Genomic DNA, 14273 nt, shown 5'->3' with positions numbered 1-14273 from the left:
TTGGTGGGGCGTCTAAGTGACTTCCACATTGTGGCTATTGTGGATTGAGTTGCTGTGAACATTCTGGTACAAGTTTTTGTGCAGGCTCTGTTTCCATATCTCTTGGGTATATACTAGGAGTACAGTTGCTAAATCATGTGGTGATTCAGTATTTAAATTTTTGAGGAACTCCCAGACTGTTTTTCAGACTATTGTGCAATCCCACCAGCAGAATGCCAGAGTTCTGATTTCTCCACATTCTCACCAGTACTTATCTGTCTTCTTTATTTTATCCATTTTAATGAGTATCTCGTGATTTTGTTTTCTATTTCTCTGATAGCTAATTATGTTGAACATCTTTTCCTGTGCTTATTGGCCATTTGTTTATCTTCTTTGGAGAATTGTTTATTCAGATTCTTTGCTTACTTTAAAATTGTGTTGTTTTATTATTGAATTGTATGGGCCTTTTCTGGGCTTCCCTTGTAGCTCAGTCGGTAAAGAATCTGCCTGAGTGCAGGAAACCCGGTTTCAATCCCTGGGTTGGGAAGATCCCCTGGAGAAGGAAATGGCAACCCACTCCAGTGTCCTTGCCTGGAAAATCATGGACAGAGGAGCCTGGAGGGCTACATTCCATGGGGTCCCAAAGAGTCGGGCACAACTGAGCGACTAACACTTACTTATTTTTTCTAGATACATGTCCCTTATCAGATATATAATTTGCAAATCTTCTGTCTCATTCCACGGGTTGGCTTTTCACTTTCTTGGATAATACATAATTTTTATTGTTGTTGTTCTTTAGTTACTAAGTCATGTCCAACCCCATGGACTGCAGCCCGCCAGGCTCCTCTGTCCTTGGGATTTCCCAGGAAGAACACTGGAGTGGGTTGCTATTTCTTCCTCCAGTGCATCTTGCTGACCCAGGGATTAAACCTGCTTCTCCTGCACTGGCAGGTGGGTTCTTTACCACTGAGCCACCAGGTGGTGGTGGTGGTGGTTTATTCGCTTAGTCTTGTTGGACTCTTGTAACCCTGTGGACTGCAGCACTCAAGGCTCCTCCGTCCATGGGATTTTCCAGGCAGGAGTACTGGAGTGGGTGGTCATTTCCTTCTCCACTGGATCTTCCCAACCTAGGAATCGAACCCAGGTCTCTTGCACTGCAGGCACATTCTTTACCGACTGAGCTACCTTTTTCCTGCAGGGAAGCTCATAATTTTTATTAGGTGATGCATAGTGAAGGGCAGGAAAGCCTGGTGTGCTGCATTCCATGGGGTCACAAAAGTGTTGAACCCGAGTTAGCGACTGAACCACAAACAACAGTGCTGGATTATTTCATTTCCTGATATTAGCAACCGTTGATGATCACTGCCTAGATCCATTAATTTGTTAATTGTAAAGTGGTGTATTTGAATTCTATAGTTCCTTCTTTGTAAGAATTCTGAGATTGAAGTTAATGTTCCTTCAGCTCATTGAAGATACTAATTTCACCGCTCTGGGGCTTCTATTGCTTTTCAGAAGTCAGCTTTGTCATGAATACCTTGAAACATGGATGACTCAGTTGGTGGCAAATTTAGTTATTATTGTCCCAGAGCTATTTTTTTCTAGTTTTATCACTACTTGACAGGTCAATTTTATATCGTTACGTAGTCCCCTACCTCCTCCCCAAATAAAATTTATACATTTGCTTCAATTACTGTATTTAGAAGGAGCAAGTATATAAATACCTGTATTGCAGAGGATTTTAAAAACAGGTTTATGTTAGTATGGTTTATATCCAGTATAATTTACTTACTGTTAGTATAAAGTTTGATTTTTAGTAAATTGTTCAGTTGTGCAGCCATCACAAAAATCTAGTTTTTTTTTTTTTTTTTAATTTTTTTTTTTATATAGGTCTTTAGTTTCTTTAGGTAGATATATTCCTAAGTATTTTATTCTTTCCATTGCAATGGTGAATGGAATTGTTTCCTTAATTTCTCTTTCTGTTTTCTCATTATTAGTGTATAGGAATGCAAGGGATTTCTGTGTGTTGATTTTATATCCTGCAACTTTACTATAATCATTGATTAGTTCTAGTAATTTTCTGGTGGAGTCTTCAGGGTTTTCTATGTAGAGGATCATGTCATCTGCAAATAGTGAGAGTTTTACTTCTTCTTTTCCAATTTGGATTCCTTTTATTTCTTTTTCTGCTCTGATTGCTGTGGCCAAAACTTCCAAAACTATGTTGAATAGTAATGGTGAAAGTGGGCACCCTTGTCTTGTTCCTGACTTTAGAGGAAATGCTTTCAATTTTTCACCATTGAGGATAATGTTCGCTGTGGGTTTGTCATATATAGCTTTTATTATGTTGAGGTATGTTCCTTCTATTCCTGCTTTCTGGAGAGTTTTTATCATAAATGGATGTTGAATTTTGTCAAAGGCTTTCTCTGCATCTATTGAGATAATCATATGGTTTTTATTTTTCAATTTGTTAATGTGGTGTATTACATTGATTGATTTGCGGATATTGAAGAATCCTTGCATCCCTGGGATAAAGCCCACTTGGTCATGGTGTATGATCTTTTTAATGTGTTGTTGGATTCTGATTGCTAGAATTTTGTTTAGGATTTTTGCATCTATGTTCATCAGTGATATTGGCCTGTAGTTTTCTTTTTTTGTGGGATCTTTGTCAGGTTTTGGTATTAGGGTGATGGTGGCCTCATAGAATGAGTTTGGAAGTTTACCTTCCTCTGCAATTTTCTGGAAGAGTTTGAGCAGGATAGGTGTTAGCTCTTCTCTAAATTTTTGGTAGAATTCAGCTGTGAAGCCGTCTGGACCTGGGCTTTTGTTTGCTGGAAGATTTTTGATTACAGTTTCAATTTCCGTGCTTGTGATGGGTCTGTTAAGGTTTTCTATTTCTTCCTGGTCGAGTTTTGGAAAGTTGTACTTTTCTAAGAATTTGTCCATTTCTTCCTCGTTGTCCATTTTATTGGCATATAATTGTTGATAATAGTCTCTGATGATCCTTTGTATTTCTGTGTTGTCTGTTGTGATCTCTCCATTTTTGTTTCTAATTTTATTGATTTGATTTTTCTCCCTTTGTTTCTTGATGAGTCTTGCTAATGGTTTGTCAATTTTATTTATCCTTTCAAAGAACCAGCTTTTGGCTTTGTTGATTTTTGCTATGGTCTCTTTTGTTTCTTTTGCATTTATTTCTGCTCTAATTTTTAAGATTTCTTTCCTTCTACTAACCCTGGGGTTCTTCATTTCTTCCTTTTCTAGTTGCTTTAGGTGTAGAGTTAGGTTATTTATTTGACTTTTTTCTTGTTTCTTGAGGTGTGCCTGTATTGCTATGAACTTTCCCCTTAGGACTGCTTTTACTGTGTCCCACAGGTTTTGGGTTGTTGTGTTTTCATTTTCATTCGTTTCTATGCAAATTTTGATTTCTTTTTTGATTTCTTCTGTGATTTGTTGGTTATTCAGCAGCGTGTTGTTCAGCCTCCATATGTTGGAATTTTTAATAGTTTTTCTCCTGTAATTGAGATCTAATCTTACTGCATTATGGTCAGAAAAGATGCTTGGAATGATTTCTATTTTTTTGAATTTACCAAGGCTAGCTTTATGGCCCAGGATGTGATCTATCCTGGAGAAGGTTCCATGTGCGCTTGAGAAAAAGGTGAAATTCATTGTTTTGGGATGAAATGTCCTATAGATATCAATTAGGTCTAACTGGTCTATTGTATCGTTTAAAGTTTGTGTTTCCTTGTTAATTTTCTGTTTAGTTGATCTATCCATAGGTGTGAGTGGGGTATTAAAGTCTCCCACTATTATTGTGTTATTGTTAATTTCTCCTTTCATACCTGTTAGCATTTGTCTTACATACTGCGGTGCTCCCGTGTTGGGTGCATATATATTTATAATTGTTATATCTTCTTCTTGGATTGATCCTTTGATCATTATGTAGTGACCTTCTTTGTCTCTTTTCACAACCTTTGTTTTAAAGTCTATTTTATCTGATATGAGTATTGCTACTCCTGCTTTCTTTTGGTCCCTATTTGCATGGAAAATCTTTTTCCAGCCCTTCACTTTCAGTCTGTATGTGTCCCCTGTTTTGAGGTGGGTCTCCTGTAGACAACATATGTAGGGGTCTTGTTTTTGTATCCATTCAGCCAGTCTTTGTCTTTTGGTTGGGGCATTCAACCCATTTACGTTTAAGGTAATTACTGATAAGTTGCCATTTACTTTATTGTTTTGGGTTCGAATTTATACACCATTTTTGTGTTTCCTGTCTAGAGAATATCCTTTAGTATTTGTTGGAGAGCTGGTTTGGTGGTGCAGAATTCTCTCAGCTTTTGCTTGTCTGAGAAGCTTTTGATTTCTCCTTCATACTTGAATGAAATCCTTGCTGGGTACAATAATCTGGGCTGTAGGTTATTTTCTTTCATCACTTTAAGTATGTCTTGCCATTCCCTCCTGGCTTGAAGAGTTTCTATTGAAAGATCAGCTGTTATCCTTATGGGAATTCCCTTGTGTGTTATTTGTTGTTTTTCCCTTGCTGCTTTTAATATTTGTTCTTTGTGTTTGATCTTTGTTAATTTGATTAATATGTGTCTTGGGGTGTTTCTCCTTGGGTTTATCCTGTTTGGGACTCTCTGGGTTTCTTGGACTTGGGTGATTATTTCCTTCCCCAGTTTAGGGAAGTTTTCAACTATTATCTCCTCAAGTATTTTCTCATGGTCTTTCTTTTTGTCTTCTTCTTCTGGAACCCCTATGATTCGAATGTTGTAGCGTTTAATATTGTCCTGGAGGTCTCTGAGAAAAATCTAGTTTTAGTCTACTTCCATTAACCCCCAAATTCCCTTCCTGTCCTTTTCTGAAATTATCTACTTTTATTGTAGAGATTCGTAACCTGGAGTTTATAGAGGCTTCCTAATGGCTCTAAAACCACATGAAATTATATGCAAGCCATATGTCATATAGGGCCTGTGTTTTTAAAAAGGCAAAATTTTAGTAAAGTATTAATTATACGAGTACATTTTAGAGTTGTCTGGGGATATACAAATTACTGTGTTGAAGGTTACAAGAGAGTGTATGACTGTGCCACTAACTGGATGCACATTTAGCTTCATGATTTTTTTTTTTATTACTTGAAGTTTCATTTTGTCATACACATATATAATTCATTTTCATACATTCTGAAGTCATATGTAGCCTAATTTCCTTGAGCTCTCTACCTTATTTCTTCCCTGTTCCCATATATTTATGTGTGAAATAGTCCTAGGTGATTCTTTCTGTATACTTTTTGATATTTTATAGGTTTGTATTTTTGTTATGGTGGCTAGTTAGCTTTATTTGGTTTCTTCTCTTTTAGTTATTATCTATTGATTCCCTGTTATGTACAGTTCGGAAATTGATTATGACTTCTCCCCCTCCTCCTCCTCAGCATCTGATGTAAAATATATCTTTTTATTTTTTAGTTTTTCTTTGTCTATCTATTGATCTTTTTTCTTTTTTGGTAGTTTGTGGCTGTACCGCATAGCTTATACGATCTTAGTTCCTGGACCAGGAGTCTAACTCACGCCCTCAGCAGTGTCAGCATGGAGTCTTAACCACTGGACCACGAGGGAGTTTCCTTTAAAGGTTTAAAAAAATTGACCTTTATTTTGAGATAATTGTAACATCATATGCAAATGTAGAACGTAATACGGAGAGACCGTTTATTCAGTTTCCTCCAATGGTAACATATTGTAAAATATTGATATATATACAGTCAAGAGCTTCTCCATCTTCAGCTGCAAAAATTGTAATCAACCTGATTTCGGTATTGACCATCTAGTGATGTCCATATGTAGAGCCGAAGATGGAGAAGCTCTATACAGTCAGCAAAGACAAAACTGGGAGCCGACTGTGACTCAGATCATGATCTCCCTATTGCCAAATTAAGACTTAAATTGAAGAAAGTAGGGAACACCACTAGGCCATACAGGTATGACCTAAAGGAAATCCCTTACAATTATACAATGGAAGTGATAAATAGATTCAAGGGATTAGATCTGATAGGTGCCTGAAGAACTATGGACGGAGGTTTGTAACATGGTACAAGAGGCTGTGATCAAAACCATCTCCAAGAAAAAGTAATGCAAAAAGGCAAAATGGTTGTCTGAGGAGCCCCTACAAATAGCTGAGAAAAGAAGAGAAGTGAAAGGCAAAGAAGAAAAGGAAAGATAGCCATCTGAATGCAGAATTCCAAAGAATAGCAAGGAGTGATAAGAAGACCTTCCTCAGTGATCCATGCAAAGAAAGAGGAAAACAATAGAATGGGAAAGACCAGAGATCTCTTCAAGACAATTAGGGATACCAAGGGAGCATTTCATGCAAAGATGGGCACAATAAAGGACAGAAACGGTATGGACCTAACAGAAGGAGAAGACAGTAAGAAGAGGTGACAAGAATACACAGAAGAACTATACAAAAAAGATCTTAATGACCCAGATAACCACAGTGGTGTGATCACACCTAGAACCAGACACCCTGGAGTGTGAAGTCAAGTGGGCCTTAGGAAGCATCACTATGAACAAAGCTAGTGGATGTGATGGAATTCCACTTGAGCTATTTCAAATCCTAAAAGATGATGCTGCAAAAGTTCTGCACTCAACCTTCCAGCAAATTTGGAAAACTCAGTAGTGACCACAGGACTGGAAAAGGTCAGTTCTCATTCCAATCCCAAAGAAAGGCAATGCCAAAAAATGTTCAAACTACCACATAATTGCACTCATTTCATATGCTAGCAAAGTAATGCTCAAAGTTCTTCAAGCCAGGCTTCAACAGAACGTGAATCCTAGAGATTCATCCAGGCTGTTGCTTGTATCAATAGTTCATTCATTTTTTAAAAATGTGTTTATTTTGGCCACACCACGTGGAGTGCAGGATCTTAGTTCCCTAACTAGGGATCAAACCCAAACCCCCTGCAGTGGTAGCGTGGAGTCTTAACCGCTGGACTGCCAGAAAAGTCCCTCATTTCTTTTTATTGTTGGGTAGCATTTTGTGGTATGGATGTACCAAAATTTCCTTTAAACTACAAAGGATGTCTAGGTTCCAGGTTTGGGCTGTCATGAATGAATAAAGCTGCTACCAACATTTATGTACATTTATGAAATATAAGTTTTCATTTCTTTGGGATGAATGTTTAGTAGTTGCTAAGTCCAGTGTATTTGCATGTTTAATTTAAAAAAAAAATGATTTTCCAGATACTGCTTTACATTCCACCAGCAGTGCCTGAGTTTCTCTACATCTTCCTCAGCGTTTGGTATTGTCTCAGTTGTTTAATTTAGCTGTTCTGGTAGGTGTGTAATAATATTTCATTTGGTTTTAATTTGTATTTCCCTAATGGTTAATAATATTGAACATCTTTTCATGGATTTATTTGCCATCTGTATATCCTCTTTGATGTAATATCTCTTCATTTCTTTTGCCTATTTTCTAATTTAATTGTTCTAATATGCTAAGAGTTCTGTATAATAATGTCATTGACAATATTTAATTTTCAGTTTCTACATGGAAGCTTTTCATCCTTTCCACATGGAAGCTTTCTAAGAGTAAAATTTTAAAATTTTGATAAAGTTCCATTTATTGGTTTTTCCTTTTATGGATCATGCTTTTAGGGAAAAGTCTAAGAATTCTTTGCCTAGTTCCAGATCCTAGTTTTAAATTTCAACATGATCAGTTTGTATGAGGTATGAGTCTTCAAGTTGAGGTTCATATACTTGTCTGTTAACATCTACCTCAATATCATCATCTGTTGAAGAGTCTAGCTTTCCTCTGTTGAATTATTTTCATGCCTCTGTCAAAAGGCGATTCAGCATGTTTGTGCAGGTCTGTGTGGTTGGTGTTCTCTGTTCTGTTCCTTTGATCAGTGTATGGATCTCTCCACCTGTATCACGCAGTGTTTATTACTGTAGCTATATAATAAATCTGGAAGTTAGATAGACTAATTCCTCCCACTTTTTTTCCCACGAAGTTGTTAGCTATTCTAATTACTTTGGCTTTCTACATAAGCTTAGAACCGTATTATCGGTATTTGAAAGGAATTGTGCTAAATCTGTATATCATTATGAGAAGAATTGACATCAACTTGAGTCTACCAGTCCATGAACACAGTATGTCTTTACATTTTTAAGATTCTTAAATTCCTTCATCAGTGTTGTTTCATTTTAACATCTGTATCCTGTACATGTATTGTTAGGATCATACCTAAGTATTTTTTTTGGAGAAATTATTAATGATATTCTTTGTATTTTTCATTTTGATGCCCATGTGTGCATTGTTAGTTTATTGCTGGAGGAATGAGGCTCCCTGACTTCAGACTCTACTACAAAGCTGAAGTAATCAAAGCAGTATGATACTGGCACAAAAACAGAATATAAACCAGTGGAATGGGATAGAAAGTCCAGAAGTAACCTCACACACCTGTGGTCAATTAATCTATGACAAAGGAGACGGGAATATACCATGGAGAAAAGACAGTCTCTTCAGTAAGTGGTGCTGGGAAAACTGGACAGCTGTGTGTAAAAGAATGAAATTGGAACATTCTCTGAGGTAGTTTTGATGCCCATGTGTGTAGACATACAAACTGACTTCTGTGTTTTTATCTTGTATTCTGTGACCTTGTTGAGCTCATTTATTAGACCTACCCTACATAGAGATGTCCAGAGGCATTTTTCTTTTCTTTTTTTGAAATCCATTAGTCTTTCTAATGTATCTTGGTATTGGTTTTTCTGGATTGATTTCCCAGTACTTTGTGTGCTTTTTCAGTATTTTATTTCAGGTCTTTTAGTTTTAGAATTTTTCTTTTTTAATTATTGTCTTGTTATTTCTAATAATTTTCACCTTCATTTCTTTTTTATTAAAATTGTATTTCCTTGCACATTCTGTATCTCTTGAGCATTATCTGTTGTGTGATTGTTCATGGCCAGGTTTTCTTTCTGAAATTTTCAAAATTTTCAAATTCTTTCATTTCTGTTACCTCATTTTTTAGTTTTTCTGAATAATAATGTTCTTCCACGTTTTCTGTCGTTCTCTAGGATATAATTTTTACCTGTTGTTTTTACCTGTTTTTACCTGTTGTAATGGGTCATTCTGTTCCTTGTGTCTTATGACATAGAATTTGACCCCAGTCCTTTCATGTTGTTCATTTTATGATACGTTTTCCTGAGCTTTTCGGAGTGAGGGAGGGGTCAGGGTAGATTTTCTAGCCATGCTACTCTAGACCCCCTTCTTTTTTTAAAAATGGTTTTATAAATATATATATATATATTTCTATTTTCTGAGATCTGGCTCTTTTTCACTCACCCACTTTCATCTGGATCCTCTCTCTGTTTTGCCCTAGTTGTGCCTGTGTTAATCACTTGGAATTCTTCTCCCAGAAATTTCGTTTCGGTTACAGGGCTTTTCCCAGGAAGGAGGACTTCAGCCTCTTGTTTGAGTCTGCTCTCATCATTTCTTAGACTGTTTCGTCCCTTTCATTTGCAGCTATCCTCAAACTGCCTTTCTAAATTCTAGAGATTCGTGACTTGGGGTTCTCCTCCTTCAGTTACCCAGTTACTTCTGCCCATTTCCTTCAGCAGATATGCTAAGAACATGTCAGTCCTATAGTTGGTGATTTAACCAGATTTAACCTTCTTGTATTTGAGAATTCATGGGTGTGCCTTATCACCCATTGTTGTAGATTTTGTCTGTTGGGTTTTGGTTTGACTGTCCTGGTAACTTTTTTTTTTTTTTTTTTTGGTGAAGTGAAAGATTCTAGATTAAAAAAATTCATTGAAAGATTTTATTCAAGAGAATTGCAACACAGGTTTGCATTAAAAAAAGAATGCTCTGGCTACATTATGGAAAACTGGTTCAGTGCATAGGAGACTAGTTAGGAGACTAGTAATGATCCAGTTGACATGATGGTGGCTTAGTAGTCTAGGATGGTGGCGGTAAGGCTGGAAGGTTTGAATCCTATTTTGTTGACCTTGTTGGATGTCAGAGAATTGCAGAGTGAGTAGACATGGACGATCTACCAGGATTGGGGCTCTTGAACTGTTTGGGTGGTTGCACTGTTTCCTGGTACTGGGGATATTCATGGAAGCGTAGGTGGTGGGTTTTTCTGTGGGGGAAGATCAGGGAGCAGATGTGGTATTTATAAGCGCTGAGTTTGAGGCCTTGCAGTAATCTGTCCCCTATCCCTAAATTTACACATAGGCACACATATTTTAATTCTTCATTGAGCCCTTTCCTGACCCTCTCATCATGTCTCTTTCTGATATAGAACTTTATTATTTATTTTCCTATCTTAACAGTTAACACATTTGTATTACTGCGTGTTATTACCATCTTTTCCCTAGACCAGCTGCTGGCAAACTTTTCTTAAAAGGACAGGTAGTAAATATTACAGGCTTTGAGGGGCCGAGAGACAAAAATAAAGGTATCATATAGACATTTACTATCCTTTATACTGTAATCACTTAAAAATGTACAAACTATTCCTGTGGGGCCCTGCAAAAGTAGACAGCTTGCCAGAATTGGCCCACAGGCTACGGTTTGCTGACCACTGTACTAGACTATTGGAGAAGGCAATGGCACCCCACTCCAGTACTCTTGCCTGGAAAATCCCATGGATGGAGGAGCCTGGTAGGCTGCAGTCCATGGGGTCGCTAAGAGTCGGACACGACTGAGCAACTTCACTTTCACTTTTCACTTTCATGTATTGGAGAAGGAAATGGCAACCCACTCCAGTGTTCTTGCCTGGAGAATCCCAGGGACAGGGGAGCCTGGTGGGCTGCCGTCTATGGGGTCGCACAGAGTCAGACATGACTGAAGCGACTTAGCAGCAGCAGCAGCAACAGCAGCAGCAGCAGCACTAGACTATAATTGCTATATTTGCCTCCTAGTTGCAGGCATGTTGTGTGGAGCATTTAGGTTGGATTTAGTAAATTTCTGAAGAAAGAGTGAATATTGTACTTACAGATTTGAAGCCCAGGCGAGAGAGCAGAATAGATACTTGGGAGTGGTCTTCAAATTGTAATTGAAGACGTAAGAGTAGATGAGATCACTTGGTAAGAATGTAAGGAAGGAGAGGCCCTAAGATGAAGCCTTTTTCTATAACTTAAACAGAGTGGAGAGTAAATGATGACTAATTCAAAGGTACTTGTGCCATAGATGATAGTACCTATTGCTGACTGACCTAAGCCATTTGGCCGTTTACACCCATAGGTTCTTTTGGATGAATAGAAGGCCTTTAACTGTATAAATAGGTGAGGGTAATAGGCGATTTTCCTTAGAAATTTTACTACCAGTGAGTTATACTATTATTATTATTGTTGTTTTTGGCCATGCTGTATGACTTGTGGGATCTTAGTTCCCCAATCAGGGATTGAACCCAGGTCTTCAGTGAAAGTGCTGAGTCCTAACCATTGAACTGCCAGGGAATTCCCAGTGAGTTATAATAAAATAAGCCTTAGACAGAATTTGCTGTTAATTCTTACACAAGTGTGTCTTGGCGAGCAGTCACAAGAAGTCATGGAGCTTGTTTTATGAGGTTAGCTCTTTTAGATCCTGAACTACCACCTAGCAATAAAACTTAACCCTGAAGGAGACCCGGGTTCGATCCCTGGGTTGGGAAGATCCCCTGGAGAAGGAAATGGCAACCCACTCCAGTATCCTTTCCTGGAAAATCTTATGGACAGAGGAGCCTGGTGAACTGCAGTCTATGGGGTCGCAAAGAGTCGGGCACGACTGAGCGACTAACACTAAGACACCAGGAAGATCTGACTAGAATTAGGGAACAAAATCTTTCAAGATGAGGTGGGCCACAGAATCACTTAGACTCAAAAACTTCTCTGTAGGGCTTGTCAGATTCTTAAACTGCAAACAGGTAAGACTCAAGGCACTTGTACAGTATACCTAGTTAATCCATATGTCTTGAACAAATCCAATTCAGCAATAAAAAATCATTTCCAACATCTCTTACGTTAATTAACAAACAAGTGTCTAAATTCAGAAGTTGATATTCGAAGCCCTTACTAATTGGGAATTAACTCCTGATTTGGGCACTTCACATGCTAACTAACCTCCTCTGAAGTGTAGATTCCTCATTTATTTAGAGTACTTTAGAAGTTAACCCACCACTTCTAGCCTTGTTGAAGTAGTATTTTGATGGAAATTACAGTGTGGCAGTAACTTGATCATATTTTCGAAGAGATAGGCTGCTTGAAGCTTTTTTGTTGTCTACTATCTTGTTTTTTTAATTAATTAATTTATTTATTTATTTTTGACTGCGCTGGATCTTCTTGCTGCCTTCAGGCTTTCTCTGCTTGTAGAGAGCGGTGGCTACTCTCCAGTTGCCGTTCATGGGCATCTCTTTGCGGCGGCTTCTCTTGCTGCAGAGCACGTGCTCCCGGGCTTCAGTAGTTGCAGCACATGGGCTTAGTTGCTCCGCTCCAGGTGGGATCTTCCTGGACCAGGGATCGAACATGTCCCCTGTGTTGGCAGGCGTATTCTTAACCACTGGACCACCAGGGAAGTCCTTGTGTACTCTCTTTAAACAGTTTGTAAACAAGTGAGTGTAGTAGTTATTACAATCAGAATACCTTTCTCTTCCAGTTTTAGTTAACGGTTGGATTAGGCAAACAGTTTATACAGGCAGATTTTGACTATTGGTAGTTTTTCAGGTGAATAAAGACAGCTTTCTTTATAGAGTGATCAGATAACACTTCATTAATATTTGTATTTGCTCAACATTTATTATAATTTGTATGATTAGTCAATACATAAAGCATTCTCTGTATTAATAGTGTTGAAGCCTAAACCCAGAAACATTAAATATAGAATTATATTCAGGGCTATTTCTTTTTAGTGTTGAACCTTATTAGAAGTAATAGTTTTAGCAGTTTCTCTTTCCATCACATCAAATAAATGTTACTAATTTGAATTTTGTTTGGCAGTTTCCTTTACATTAAATATATATCTGTCTTTAAGCATGAGTTTATATCTAGATTAATATTTCAGTGTATTTAACAAAGTTTATAATTTGGGTTCCATGGGATTCTTTTTCCTACAAAGAGATTAATTTATCACTGCAGTTTAAGAAAACTTGACAGAGGCACAATAACAAAAGATCATTAAATGGAATAATATTAATAACATATTGCATCTAGCAGTATATTAAAATAATAATACACCATGACATGTGGCCTTTAATCGAAAAATGTAAACATTTACTGTATTTGTATATGTAATCAAATAATCCATTATATCACTGTGTTAAGGGGAGAAGGGATATATGTGCTGTCCTTAGTCGCTCATTCATATCCGACTCTGCAAAACCATAGACTGCAACACACCAGGCTCCTCTGTCCATGGGGATTCTGCAGGCAAGAATACTGGAGTGGGTTGCCATGCCCTCCTCCAGGGGATCTTCCCAACCCAGGGATTGAACCTAGGTCTCCTGTGTTGCAGGCGGATTCTTTACCAGCTGAACTACCAGAGATATCTAGTTATTTTAATAATTGCTATTAAGACATTTATGAGAGAGCCTCTTAGTAAACTTAGAAGGATACTTCTTTATCTTTTGATACAAAATACCTGTCTAAAGTTTATTTTCATTTTTATGTGATTTTTAAGGTCATAACAATGACTAATTTACTTTTTTGAAACATTAATTGTTTGAGATAGACTACATTAGTTGCAGGCTTAAAAAATTGGTTCTGGCTGACTTAAAAGCAAAATCATATTGGAAGACTATGAGGTAGTTCATCGACTGAGTAGAGACACCAGGTAACTAGGAATATAGCAAGTTCAGAAATAGGCATGGCTCACTGCCTTGTCCAGATACTTCCTTTGGTAATTAACATGCTTTTTAAAAAAATTTCCCCCTTTCTATTTTGCTCTGAGTTCAGAGTTACAGGGAAGAGTTCTGTTGGCAGAGTTGGAGCTCATGCTGTTGATGCTAGGAGAGAGTGAGATGATTTTCTTTTTTCTTTTTTTGGAGATGCTTTAATAGATGGTCCATCAAGACTACACAGTGGAGAGTATATAATTCCCCATAGAAACCTGGGTGCAGTTAGGACAGGGGCATGGGTCTTAGGCAGCTGAGCTCTGTCTCCCACTCCCCACAGAACTAAGCAACAGGTATCCAGTAAAATAGATAGGAGTTTTGACTTTTTAGCTTCCTATAGTTCATCATTTAAAGTCTAAAACTGATTAATCCTTAATCTTTAAGAACAAAATCTAAAAAAAATAAATGCCAGAGACCTTAATTTATACTAGCAGTATCAATATTT

At 37.5% G+C, this 14273-nt stretch overlaps 1 protein-coding gene across 2 annotated transcripts in view; it reads left to right on the top strand.

The window, feature by feature from the left end:
- Window positions 1–14273, top strand: part of KPNA3 (karyopherin subunit alpha 3) — a 97857-nt gene that overhangs the window by 35075 nt on the left and 48509 nt on the right. The gene's annotated exons all lie outside the window — the stretch shown is intronic.

The sequence above is a fragment of the Bos indicus genome, chromosome 12, assembly GCF_029378745.1.
Source record: "Bos indicus isolate NIAB-ARS_2022 breed Sahiwal x Tharparkar chromosome 12, NIAB-ARS_B.indTharparkar_mat_pri_1.0, whole genome shotgun sequence".
Lineage (NCBI taxonomy): Eukaryota > Metazoa > Chordata > Mammalia > Artiodactyla > Bovidae > Bos > Bos indicus.
The sequence above is the reverse complement of the archived record's forward strand: the minus strand, read 5'-3'. Positions and strand labels throughout refer to the sequence as shown.